This window comes from Ptychodera flava, chromosome 10, assembly GCF_041260155.1.
Source record: "Ptychodera flava strain L36383 chromosome 10, AS_Pfla_20210202, whole genome shotgun sequence".
Lineage (NCBI taxonomy): Eukaryota > Metazoa > Hemichordata > Enteropneusta > Ptychoderidae > Ptychodera > Ptychodera flava.
In genome coordinates this window covers 11,500,173-11,510,859 of record NC_091937.1, presented here as the reverse complement: position 1 = coordinate 11,510,859, position 10,687 = coordinate 11,500,173, and the positions used below count along the sequence as shown (strand labels likewise).

Sequence of the window (10,687 nt, the reverse complement as noted above, 5' to 3'; positions counted from 1 at the left end):
TAATGATTAGAGAATTTATTTCCAACGGAAAATTAAATATACAAATATCAATAGAAAGTGAGATAGTCCTGACGACATGCGATTGTATCAAGATTCGATAATTTCACAGACAACTACAAAATTTCACTTCACTATGTACATGTTTATAGTTTTTAAGGAACTGTTTTAGTATTCCTCGCCCTCTTCTTCGCCTTCACCCTCGACGGAGTCGACACCGACTTCTTCGTAGTCCTTCTCCAGGGCTGCCAAATCTTCACGGGCCTCGGAGAATTCACCTTCCTCCATACCCTCACCCACGTACCAGTGGACGAAAGCACGCTTGGCGTACATCAAGTCGAACTTGTGGTCAAGACGAGCCCAGGCCTCGGCGATGGCTGTGGTGTTGCTCAACATGCAGACGGCACGCTGTACCTTGGCCAAGTCACCACCTGGTACAACGGTTGGTGGTTGGTAGTTGATACCCACTTTGAAACCAGTTGGACACCAGTCGACGAACTGGATGGTACGTTTGGTCTTGATGGTGGCGATGGCTGCATTGACGTCTTTTGGTACAACATCACCACGGTACAACATACAGCAGGCCATGTACTTGCCGTGACGTGGGTCGCATTTTACCATCTGGTTGGCTGGCTCGAAACAGGAATTAGTGATTTCAGCGACAGACAACTGCTCATGATAGGCCTTCTCGGCAGAGATGACTGGTGCATAGGTAGCCAGGGGAAATGGATACGTGGGTAGGGCACCAAGTTGGTCTGGAATTCTGTCAAGTCGACGTTGAGGGCACCATCGAAACGCAGAGATGCGGTGATGGAGGAAACGATCTGGCCAATCAGACGGTTCAAGTTGGTGTAGGTTGGACGCTCGATGTCAAGATTACGACGACAGATATCGTAGATGGCTTCGTTGTCAACCATGAAAGCACAGTCAGAGTGCTCCAAGGTGGTATGTGTGGTCAAGATGGAGTTGTAGGGTTCAACCACTGCAGTGGAGACCTGCGGAGCTGGGTAGACGGCAAACTCCAGCTTGGATTTCTTACCATAGTCAACAGACAGACGTTCCATCAACAGAGATGTGAATCCAGAGCCGGTACCACCACCGAAGCTGTGGAAGATCAGGAAACCCTGAAGACCAGTGCACAGATCGGCCTGCAAAATAAATTGAATATTTTGAAACTTTCTTTTCTATTCCACCATTGAAGCTGTGCAATAATTGTAATCTCAGTATGTCATTGCTTTGATTATTACGGAATGTCAATTCCGCCGGTGAGCCCAAGAGGCTTTCAAGTATGCATACTTGATATGACAGACATCGACATTGTATATCAACATTTACAAAAAGTTGTCGCAAAATGGGTTTTCTAAGAAAAACGACAAAATCTGACCACCCGGAATAATCACGATACCAGTTCTGAATAATGGCTTGAGAAGAGATAACGAAAAAAACATTTTCAGTTTAATCATTCTCGTTCTTTTCATTGAACACAATTTACAGAATAGCGTCCTTTGAAGATGGAATCAGGCTAATACACGCGCATGCGTTGAAGACTGCCAAACCAACATTTTAAGAATATAGAAAGACGATGCCAGTCCCATAAATCTTAATAAAAACCGTATTAGCACATTCGGAATATAAACGAGAAGTATTGATATATTTACGAATTCGAATATTTAATAGAGTAGCGAGTAGCTTCCGTCATGCCTCATGCCAGTAACAGTGACAAGTTTTACACCTTCATTATAGGGCGAAAAAGAGATGGCTTTGTTTCTGATCGTCGCGCGTCGAGCTGGACTATCCGCGTAAGGCTTTTTCACGTTTGTTTGAAAGGAATGCCGTATTGCGCTGTACAACAGAAAATATTGGGTATGTAGGATAACATTATACACACTTTACACTGAGTTCTTAACAGTGGAACTAATCGTTGCACAGTGAAACAAAACATGATTGTAATGAGTGTCGAACTTCCTCCAGGCATACCAACAAGGGCAAGGCTCTAATTTTGTAAAAGCGTACATAGGTCACACACATTCTATCTTAATGTCTTAGGAGTTCTCAATGTTATTATATATAAACCAGCCTAACTTGATACTATGCTTGTTTGAGTGGAGCAAGTTTTTATGTTAGAATTGAGTCGTTTTCCAGTTTTTGCAAAGTTTGGAACAGCATTGAGCTCATTTTGCTCATTATATCGTACGGAGGTGTTTGAACATTCCGACCGCAAATCGAGGTCTACAAATGAGAGCACAGTCCGGAACAGTGATTTTTTAATATTGTGGGAAAAATCACAGCGAAAACGAAACGAGGTACCTGCTTTTATCAGACAGTAAATGGTACGTAGAGTTGAGACGTACTGATGGAGCAGGTAATGTCTACCGGACTTTCCAAATCAACTGAGTTGTCGATATACTCCAAAATCGTCAGCTTTTGATTAAGCGTCAATAATCCGAACTTGTACAGTAATTTTCAAACACATTAAAAAATCCGAAACGATTCTTGCACAAACTTTAGATCAAATGTTATTATATCTATGGAGATTCTCGTTTCGAGGTCTAGGTTATAACCGATGGGTCAGTTGAATATATGCAATGCAAAGACGCTGCGTCATCTTGAACTTCAACACACTACTGCAGTCATCGAGCAGGTTGTCTGTTCAAATAATCGTTTGTTGTTGTATCTAGCTATACCTTTTTTCTTAATAACGTTTTCAAATGTCATTCCACTACTGTTAAATATGGTTTTGTAAAGTTGTGTTTCTTTTAGATTTCGTGTTATTAGCCAATAATTGGGTAAAACGTCTTTACAGTTACATTTGCTATTCTGATAATTTGAATCGTTTACATTTGACATTTTTCGCTAAAACGTACAAGACAAACCTTTTTTTCATTTATGTTTTTTGGAATCTGGAAGAAAGAGAAAAGTCCACCGATTTGCTTTAAAACTTGAATGTAAGAAAAAAATATAGAATAGCAACGAAAACAAAAAGATGAGATTACGGTATCGAACTGGATGGTTCAACAATTGTCTTTCATTTTTGATTGGTATTTTTTCGCCTGGAGGCAATTCCGTTCAACAACTCAACCACACATTGTTGCTAAGTAGTTAACGGCCCACTTGACTACGCTAACGAATCGCTGGTCGTTGTTCCGATAAACAATTGCCAAGATTTTACAAAACACGACAAGAATCTGAAGTACCAGGAATAAGTCTTTAAAAGATATCCTGTTTGAAATTTCTTTGCACTTCATGTCGAGACCAATTGATTTTGAAGAAAATGTTACTAATTAGGGGATGTTTGATCACGTTACTTATTGATTTTGCCTTATTGTAAAAAACCTTAGAGTCTGATTCAAGGAGCAAATCGATATTCTCACAGGTCACGTGATACCTGTTCAGTTCAAGGATTGGTCAGTGCCTTGACTACTTTGTCGTGTCATATCGATGACAGACAACATGACGTCCACCAGTGTGAATCATCGGGAAGTGTTTATTTTATTTTCGTATGGTTTCTCCCTGGAGGTAACTCAGATGACTTGTTCCGTTTTTTTACATTCACAGTACTAAGTTTCTGAGTTTCTTTAAACGTTTTTCGTTTCGATTCGAAAGTTTGGCTTGTTAGTGGCTGACAAAACCAATTCAAATCATGTATTAAGTCATACAAGCTGTTAACTTAACAGACTCTCTCTCTCTCTCTCTCTCTCTCTCTCTCTCTCTCTCTCTCTCTCTCTCTCTCTCTCTCTCTCTCTCTCTCTCAATTTGAAAGCATCACAAAATCTTAATACAAATCAAGTACATTATTTGTCCATCGTGGTACTGAACGAAATTCTTATTTAATCGTAGAAGTGAAAGATCACCAGCGAAATGCTATCGCTCTTATATATATTCTACGATTTATCATTAAAAATATCATCGTTAGCTGACGAATATAGTAAAGTTGTTTACTTACAACTTTGCGAATTCTGTCCAAGACCAAGTCGATGACCTCTTTGCCTACCGTGTAATGACCACGTGCGTAGTTGTTGGCGGCGTCTTCTTTACCCGAGATGAGTTGTTCTGGGTGGAAAAGCTGGCGGTACGTTCCAGTGCGAATCTCGTCTGCAAAAAAAAAAATTTGAAAGTTTTTAAAATTGTCGGATACGCTGTATTATGTTGGGTCATTCGTAACGTGATTTATCATGAAGTGTCCGTGCATTTCCTGACAACCAGGCAGTCGTGTTATTGAAATTCACAGATACAATATGCATATATAAGATCTAGACTGAGTCTTCAAAAAGGACAAACTCGCCTATTTGTGGTTAAAGTTATAGTGCGACTCATTGTGAGGCACCATAAATCTATTTTTCTCTTCAACTCCGTATAAATGACTTGGTCCAAACTCAAGACGTGAAAGAATCGAACGGAAAAAAAATGACAATTTGGAGGAAAATATTTTGGTCTGGAAATTGATATCGGCGCTTACAAAATGTTTTCTTTTTTCCCCTTTGGCAGAAGCATTTCAGAAAGATTGACCTTTCGTACGGCACTCTTTCAGTAATAGGCACCAAAGCACAATGCAAACATTATCACTAAAGCATTCATTGTTTGCATTCGAAGAAGAAGCGTACCAATTTATCCTAAAAAATTGAATTCTCGTGTGTTATAAAGCGGCAGTCCTCAATAGCTGGTTCTAGCATCAACGGTTGTTGACATTGACTGCTTATGTGATTTAAGTTCTGTGTTCTCGTTTGAAAATTGTGCACAGTTAGTCAATTTGCTCGGAGACAAAAACTGAGAAAAACACTCCCCTCCCGGAAGTGTTGTTAGTTTGTTTGGTTTTTTTGGCCTTTTTTCACTCATTACTGTAGTGACACTTCTATGGAGGACTTCTATATCGAAGTAAGATATTATAAGTTGCAATAATCACAGCATATGTTTGTGTAACAGTTAATGTTGAGATACATAAATAGTCTCAATATCAACGATCTGACCTATATACTTTCTCTCTAAATGTGTAGCGGGAGCTTTAAATATTGACTGATATAGACAGATTCTCCGAGGTAATAACTGAAATTGCCTATAGTCTGTATTATAACAACATTGCATCGTCCTGATGTTGTAACAACCACCCAGTTTATACAGCATCAACATTGCTTCGGTCCGGCATTGTGACAATTGCCCTATGTAAGAGTTCAGTAATGTTAAGACAGGTCTGCTGATGAGACAAGCTACGCCGGTGCTTATAAACATAAGTCTTCGTTTGTTTATAAACATTTCGGTTTTGTTACCCTGTGCACAGTCCGTACGTTCGGGAATTATTGAGTGTTATGATCCCAGTGTGTATTAGCCTGGTGATTCGTAAAGCAACTTTAATACATTTGGAAACAAAGTGTACTAACATGGTAGAGGTAGGTAAGGTATCTACGCGTGTTAATTTCAAATTTATGGCTCCGAGGAATTTGTAAAATTATCACTGGTATCGTATCTAGAGCGAGTTTTAAAGTCTTTATGACACCTTGGCATCAATCGCTCTAATTGACTGCATTGTTATGAACACCTAGAAACTAGTCCGTTAGCATGGTTTATCCGACTTATGAGTAAATAATTGGGCGGCCTGCAAATATCTGTTAGGCTTGGTTCAATGTTTACAGTGTTTTATCGATAACTTTTGTAGGTTGACAGTGTTCCAGTAATGTCATATCCCCTAAATGCCCTGAATGTGTGATTTGGCAGTAGAATGTTTTATTGTAAAGCCATTCTGTACGAAACGTGCAAATATTTCCCATGATACATGCTCGCTTTGAGAAGATTCAATTTAACCAGCATCTCCTCTTATTGGTGTTATAATACTGTACAATAATGGTGACATCCCTGAATGACAATCGCGTATTGTTACACTATTTTGTAAACTGTTCAAGCGAAAGTCAAGGAATTAATGCATCCTATTCGCACTTTATTCCACAATTTGGATCTTTATAGTCGGCAAAACCCTCAGGCTTAACTTGACTCTTTATGAGTTGTCATTCTCAGCAAGAACAGTTCTGATCCATGTTCAAGGTTATTACTTGAACGCCATTGCAGCGGAACATGTTTTGTGGTAATACTCATCCACTAAACATTAACTTTCAACGAATCTCTTTCAGAAATAAGAATAAAAAGACCAGGGGTCAACGTACAATGTTTAGGATTGAAGAAACATATCGCCTAAAATTAACCGACATTTTGAATCCAAATGGCCGCTATACCCTGTCAGTGTTATCTCTCGGAAAATTTCGCCCTTCACAAAAAGAAGTCATTACAAATTCTATTACCCCATGGGCTTCAAAATGAGCCCCTACAAGCAATGAGACTAATAAAGTATTGTAAAAACTTGAGTGCATCAAAAAGAGCGTTATACCACAACGTCAGCTTTATTCATCTTGTGTCTCTGACAACCGTGCTCCGTTCTGTAAAAATGTTCATTAGTTCCTGGCGCATCATTGTCTTTAAGCGCCAATTGTTATTTCAATTCTGCGACAAGGTCGCAAAGAAGCGAACGGTCTTTGAGAAATTACAACCACGGATGACAACCGACATCCACGCGGATACTTTATTATAGGTCTTCCAGTCATGTCGTTAGATAGATCAGACGGACTGAATTATTCATAAGAATTTGAAAGAACTAATTAGACCCCTAAGAACGATAAATGGAAAATGTTAATTGAAGTTGCGCCTCTATAAAGAGGTTTACGAGAACCTGGTTCGCGGTCTTGCTCGAGCGCTTTTCAACGCGGCATTTGTCATATCAAGGGAAAGCTTTTCTGAAGTTGAATATTACTTTTTCACCGGTAAACATATCTCGGAGTCGTCTCTATGGATTTACCGTGTCCCCTAGCAGCCATCTGATCTGACCAATCAGAGCCGATATTTGACCATGATTGGTACAAGATCACCAAGGGTAGAACAAATCGACATGACTCCAGGGGGCGTAATCACTTTCACTTGGTTTTACAAACCACAAAAGTCAACTGAATGTTCAAATCGATACCTGTTGTGCTTTTAAGCCGTGATCTGAATATGTTGACAACGCGCCTATTGTGGCTCGCCTCTGTTCATCGCTAATATCGGTGCCCGATCATCGGTTTTGGACAATCGATGTTAGTTTTGAGGAAGTGTAATGGCTTGGAAAGCTTTCAGGATCAATTATTTGGTGTGACTGTTTAAGAAGACTGTTTCAAATGAGCGAGGCGGGTTGCAAGTTAACTTTTCCAACTGTTTGTGGCCATTTTCGTCATGTATACAGTTGAAAAAAATATACGTCTCGTAATTGAACAATTATTACTTTAGACTTTTAACGAGTTATTCATAAGAAAATCTTTTTTTCCCGAAAATTGAAACATCACGACCGGTGAAAAATCGTATTTCGTCATAAAACTGACCTTTGACTGTGAACATGGCACGCTCGGCTGCTAACGTAGCTTTAGACTTATTTCGTACTTGATAAAATATCCTTCAATTTGAAGAACATCATGGTGCTTTTTAGTTTGCAACAGTCGACAGGACGTTATGGCCCGCATTGTTTCATCCAGCAGCTCACGAACGTATACCTATACCAACTTAATAACGATTCTGTGTGTTATTACTGGGGATCAGTGGCAATGCATTTCGAAAACACACTATTTGAAATTTTTGACGAGTTCCAAAGTTTTAACGTACCTAACACTGTCGGTTCAAGATCAGCAAAGACACCACGGGGTACGTGCTTGCCAGCACCGGTCTCGTAAAAGAAGGTGTTGAAGGAGTCGTCACCGCCACCGATGGTCTTGTCACTTGGCATCTGACCATCAGGCTGGATACCATGCTCCAGACAGTACAACTCCCAGCAGGCATTACCGATCTGGATGCCCGCTTGACCAAGATGGATTGAGATACATTCACGCTGTTGAAAAAGAAGCAGAGAAACATACGTGACGGTCACATTCGCCACTTTCACTCAATGGTGTAAAACTTCCCCTGGGAAGAGAAGCGATCATTCAAAAAATACGACTTGTTACACCCTTGTTTAAACTTGAAGTTTAGATCTGAGAAACCGTTAGTATTAAACATGGTGAGAAATTAAAATGGATTTTTTTTCGGGCAGCATGCTGACAAGTAGCGGCCTGTATAGACCGATATCCCACAGAACGTGTACGCGCTACTTTCTCTACCGTAAAAAACAGGTGACTAGGTAAATCGAAATATTAGAACACCTTACCATTATTGGGTCTTCTTCGTCTATCGAGGCACTTTAAACTCCAAAGAGATGATTGAATGAGAGTTCTGGGGAATATACCTCACGCCGACTGCAAAGAGTTCGTACACGCGAGTCAACTCAACTGAATGGGGACCGTTGGCCCTGTGCCTTATATATTCATGAATAATTTGTTCGGCGCTGTCATGGCAACAATACTTGGCGACGTCGGACATGTCGAGTGACCACAACTTTGTGATATCGAATGTAGATATGATACAGACACTGTAAATGAACAAAATGATCAAACATTATTTTTATTTTCGGAAGTTTGATTTTTTCTTGCGTGTTATGGCTGTTCTCTTTCTTTACTGTAAAGACATTTACTTTTGATAGACAAGTGTGTTGACAACGTTAACGTTTATAAACCCTCCAGCAAAACACACTTTAAGGCGTCACTACCAAAAAAACCCTTTGTGTCTTGTGTCTGCACAAATATAACAGGGAACCTTTGTGCCTTTCAAGTTGATTTTACAATGCAAAAGTCACTACCGCGTTAGCCAATTCTCCGGGGTTACATGCCAAGACAGGGCCGGGAATTATACCAGCTAGGGTTGGCACCCCCGGCAAGCATTCGTTGAGTGACCGAGTAATCCATTTCCAAACAAGCATTCATACACCATGTCGTCTCTGGCGACACTAGAGAGCCCCCAGTCCATTTGGCTTGAATAGGTGGGATTAAGTGGGATTTAGGAGCTCTTTATCCCGAAAACTTGTGGAATGCGTGGCCAGTATCTTCGTTAGTTTAGCGAATGCTGTCATATTGTGACAAAAACTTAGAGAATGGAGTGTGGGAGATGAATAAACAGAATGGCGATATTTCAAAAGGAGTTAATTAATTTACGGAGACGAAACGTAACTGATACACAACAGCTTGGTGTGTTTTTCAGAAGTTTGTCATATTTGGCTTATTGTATGCTGGATTCTGGTCCCTTATTGGACTGAATGGATTAGCAGACTCATGCATAAACCCTGTGAAGCTCTGAGAGTGGGTTTACCGTTTGTGAAGTATCCTATGCCACACAACGACAGCTAATATTCCTGATGAATTGGCTCATATTATGGACGTCTCTTTCTTCCATTTAAATGCCCTTTTCTATTCACTGTACATTCTGGTTTTTTGTGAAAATTTAAGTAAGAATATAGAACCTCTTGCGGCAAGGGTTTGTAATACTATTAACCTTTTGAGCGCCAAGTCAAATTTTGTCACCTTTATGAAATGTACCCCGGTAATTTTTTTCAGATTTTTGCCAAAATTGTGATAAAAAACTTAAGCCAATGAAATTTTATGTCCACTTGGTCCAAAATTATCAAAATAATTACAGAAAACTTCATAAAATTGGTAAAATGTTGCACTCAAATTTTGGTGGGTAAAAATTACAGCACTCAAAGGGTTAACTATGCCTGAGCAAGTCATAATTAAATGCATACCCTATCAAATTGACATACATGTCAACATTGGTACTTACATCGAATCACTTTTTACTTTTTCGGTCGAGAAGCATAAGACGGCTTTGAATATTACCTGTTATCAAGTGTTATTTGACGTAATGCAAACGTTGCTGATTTGGTATTTGATGATTTGGACACATAAAAGATAAGATGGTGAGGAATGTCGTGTTTTATTTGCTAAATACCGTTGGAATCGAAGGGATTTTTGAGAGTTCACCCAAGTAACCGTGGCGATGCAAACTTTGCGACGAGACGGATACGTGCATCGAACTGGGCTGTTATATATTCGTTGTCACAGAGACACAAATGGTTTACAATTTTAACAAAAATGCGTTTTGCTCTCTAGGTTTGTTGAGCGCGTTACATATATAAGTATAACACGAAGTAATCAGAGTTCAGAAATTGAAGTTGTTCTGCACTGTGCAGGAGTTCACTCTTAACTTTAACAATTCTTTTCTGATATATCACTTGTGGGGATTCATTTAGCTCTTGGTGTAAGAATTGATACTTTTCATTGGCTTAGTTTTTCGAAATTCAAAAATTTCATTTTTCTCCGTAGAGTTAACACGGGGATGGCAGCCATTTAGATTGTTAAAGATCAGTAAATCATCGGTTATTTGTTTCTCAAGTACCAAAATTTGTACGGTGACCCCCCGATTTTTATTCTTGATTTTGGAAGAGAATAGTTGAAAGATTCCCCACGGAAAGTTTGAGCAGAAGTTTAAGCCTTTCACTTTCGACGCGCATACTACGTTAAAGAAACACATCTGAACTGTCTGATGTGTTACATTCTATAATGTACTCGATCAAACAGTAATAAATGTATAGGCAAAGTTACATCTTGGTTGATACAGAAAACGCAAGGTTTACATCATATCGCGACAGTCAAAATCTGTCATGCTTTATAGCAAACGTTTTCTTATAATATTTTTATTGTAGCTACCGGGCTACTTCGATATGCAATTCAAAGCGATAACGTAATTATTTATATGGTCA

At 39.4% G+C, this 10,687-nt stretch overlaps 1 pseudogene; it reads right to left on the bottom strand.

Moving 5' to 3' along the window:
• Positions 1-8,343, bottom strand: LOC139141990 (tubulin alpha-1A chain-like; annotated as a pseudogene).
• Between the last annotated feature and the right edge of the window lie 2,344 nt (positions 8,344-10,687).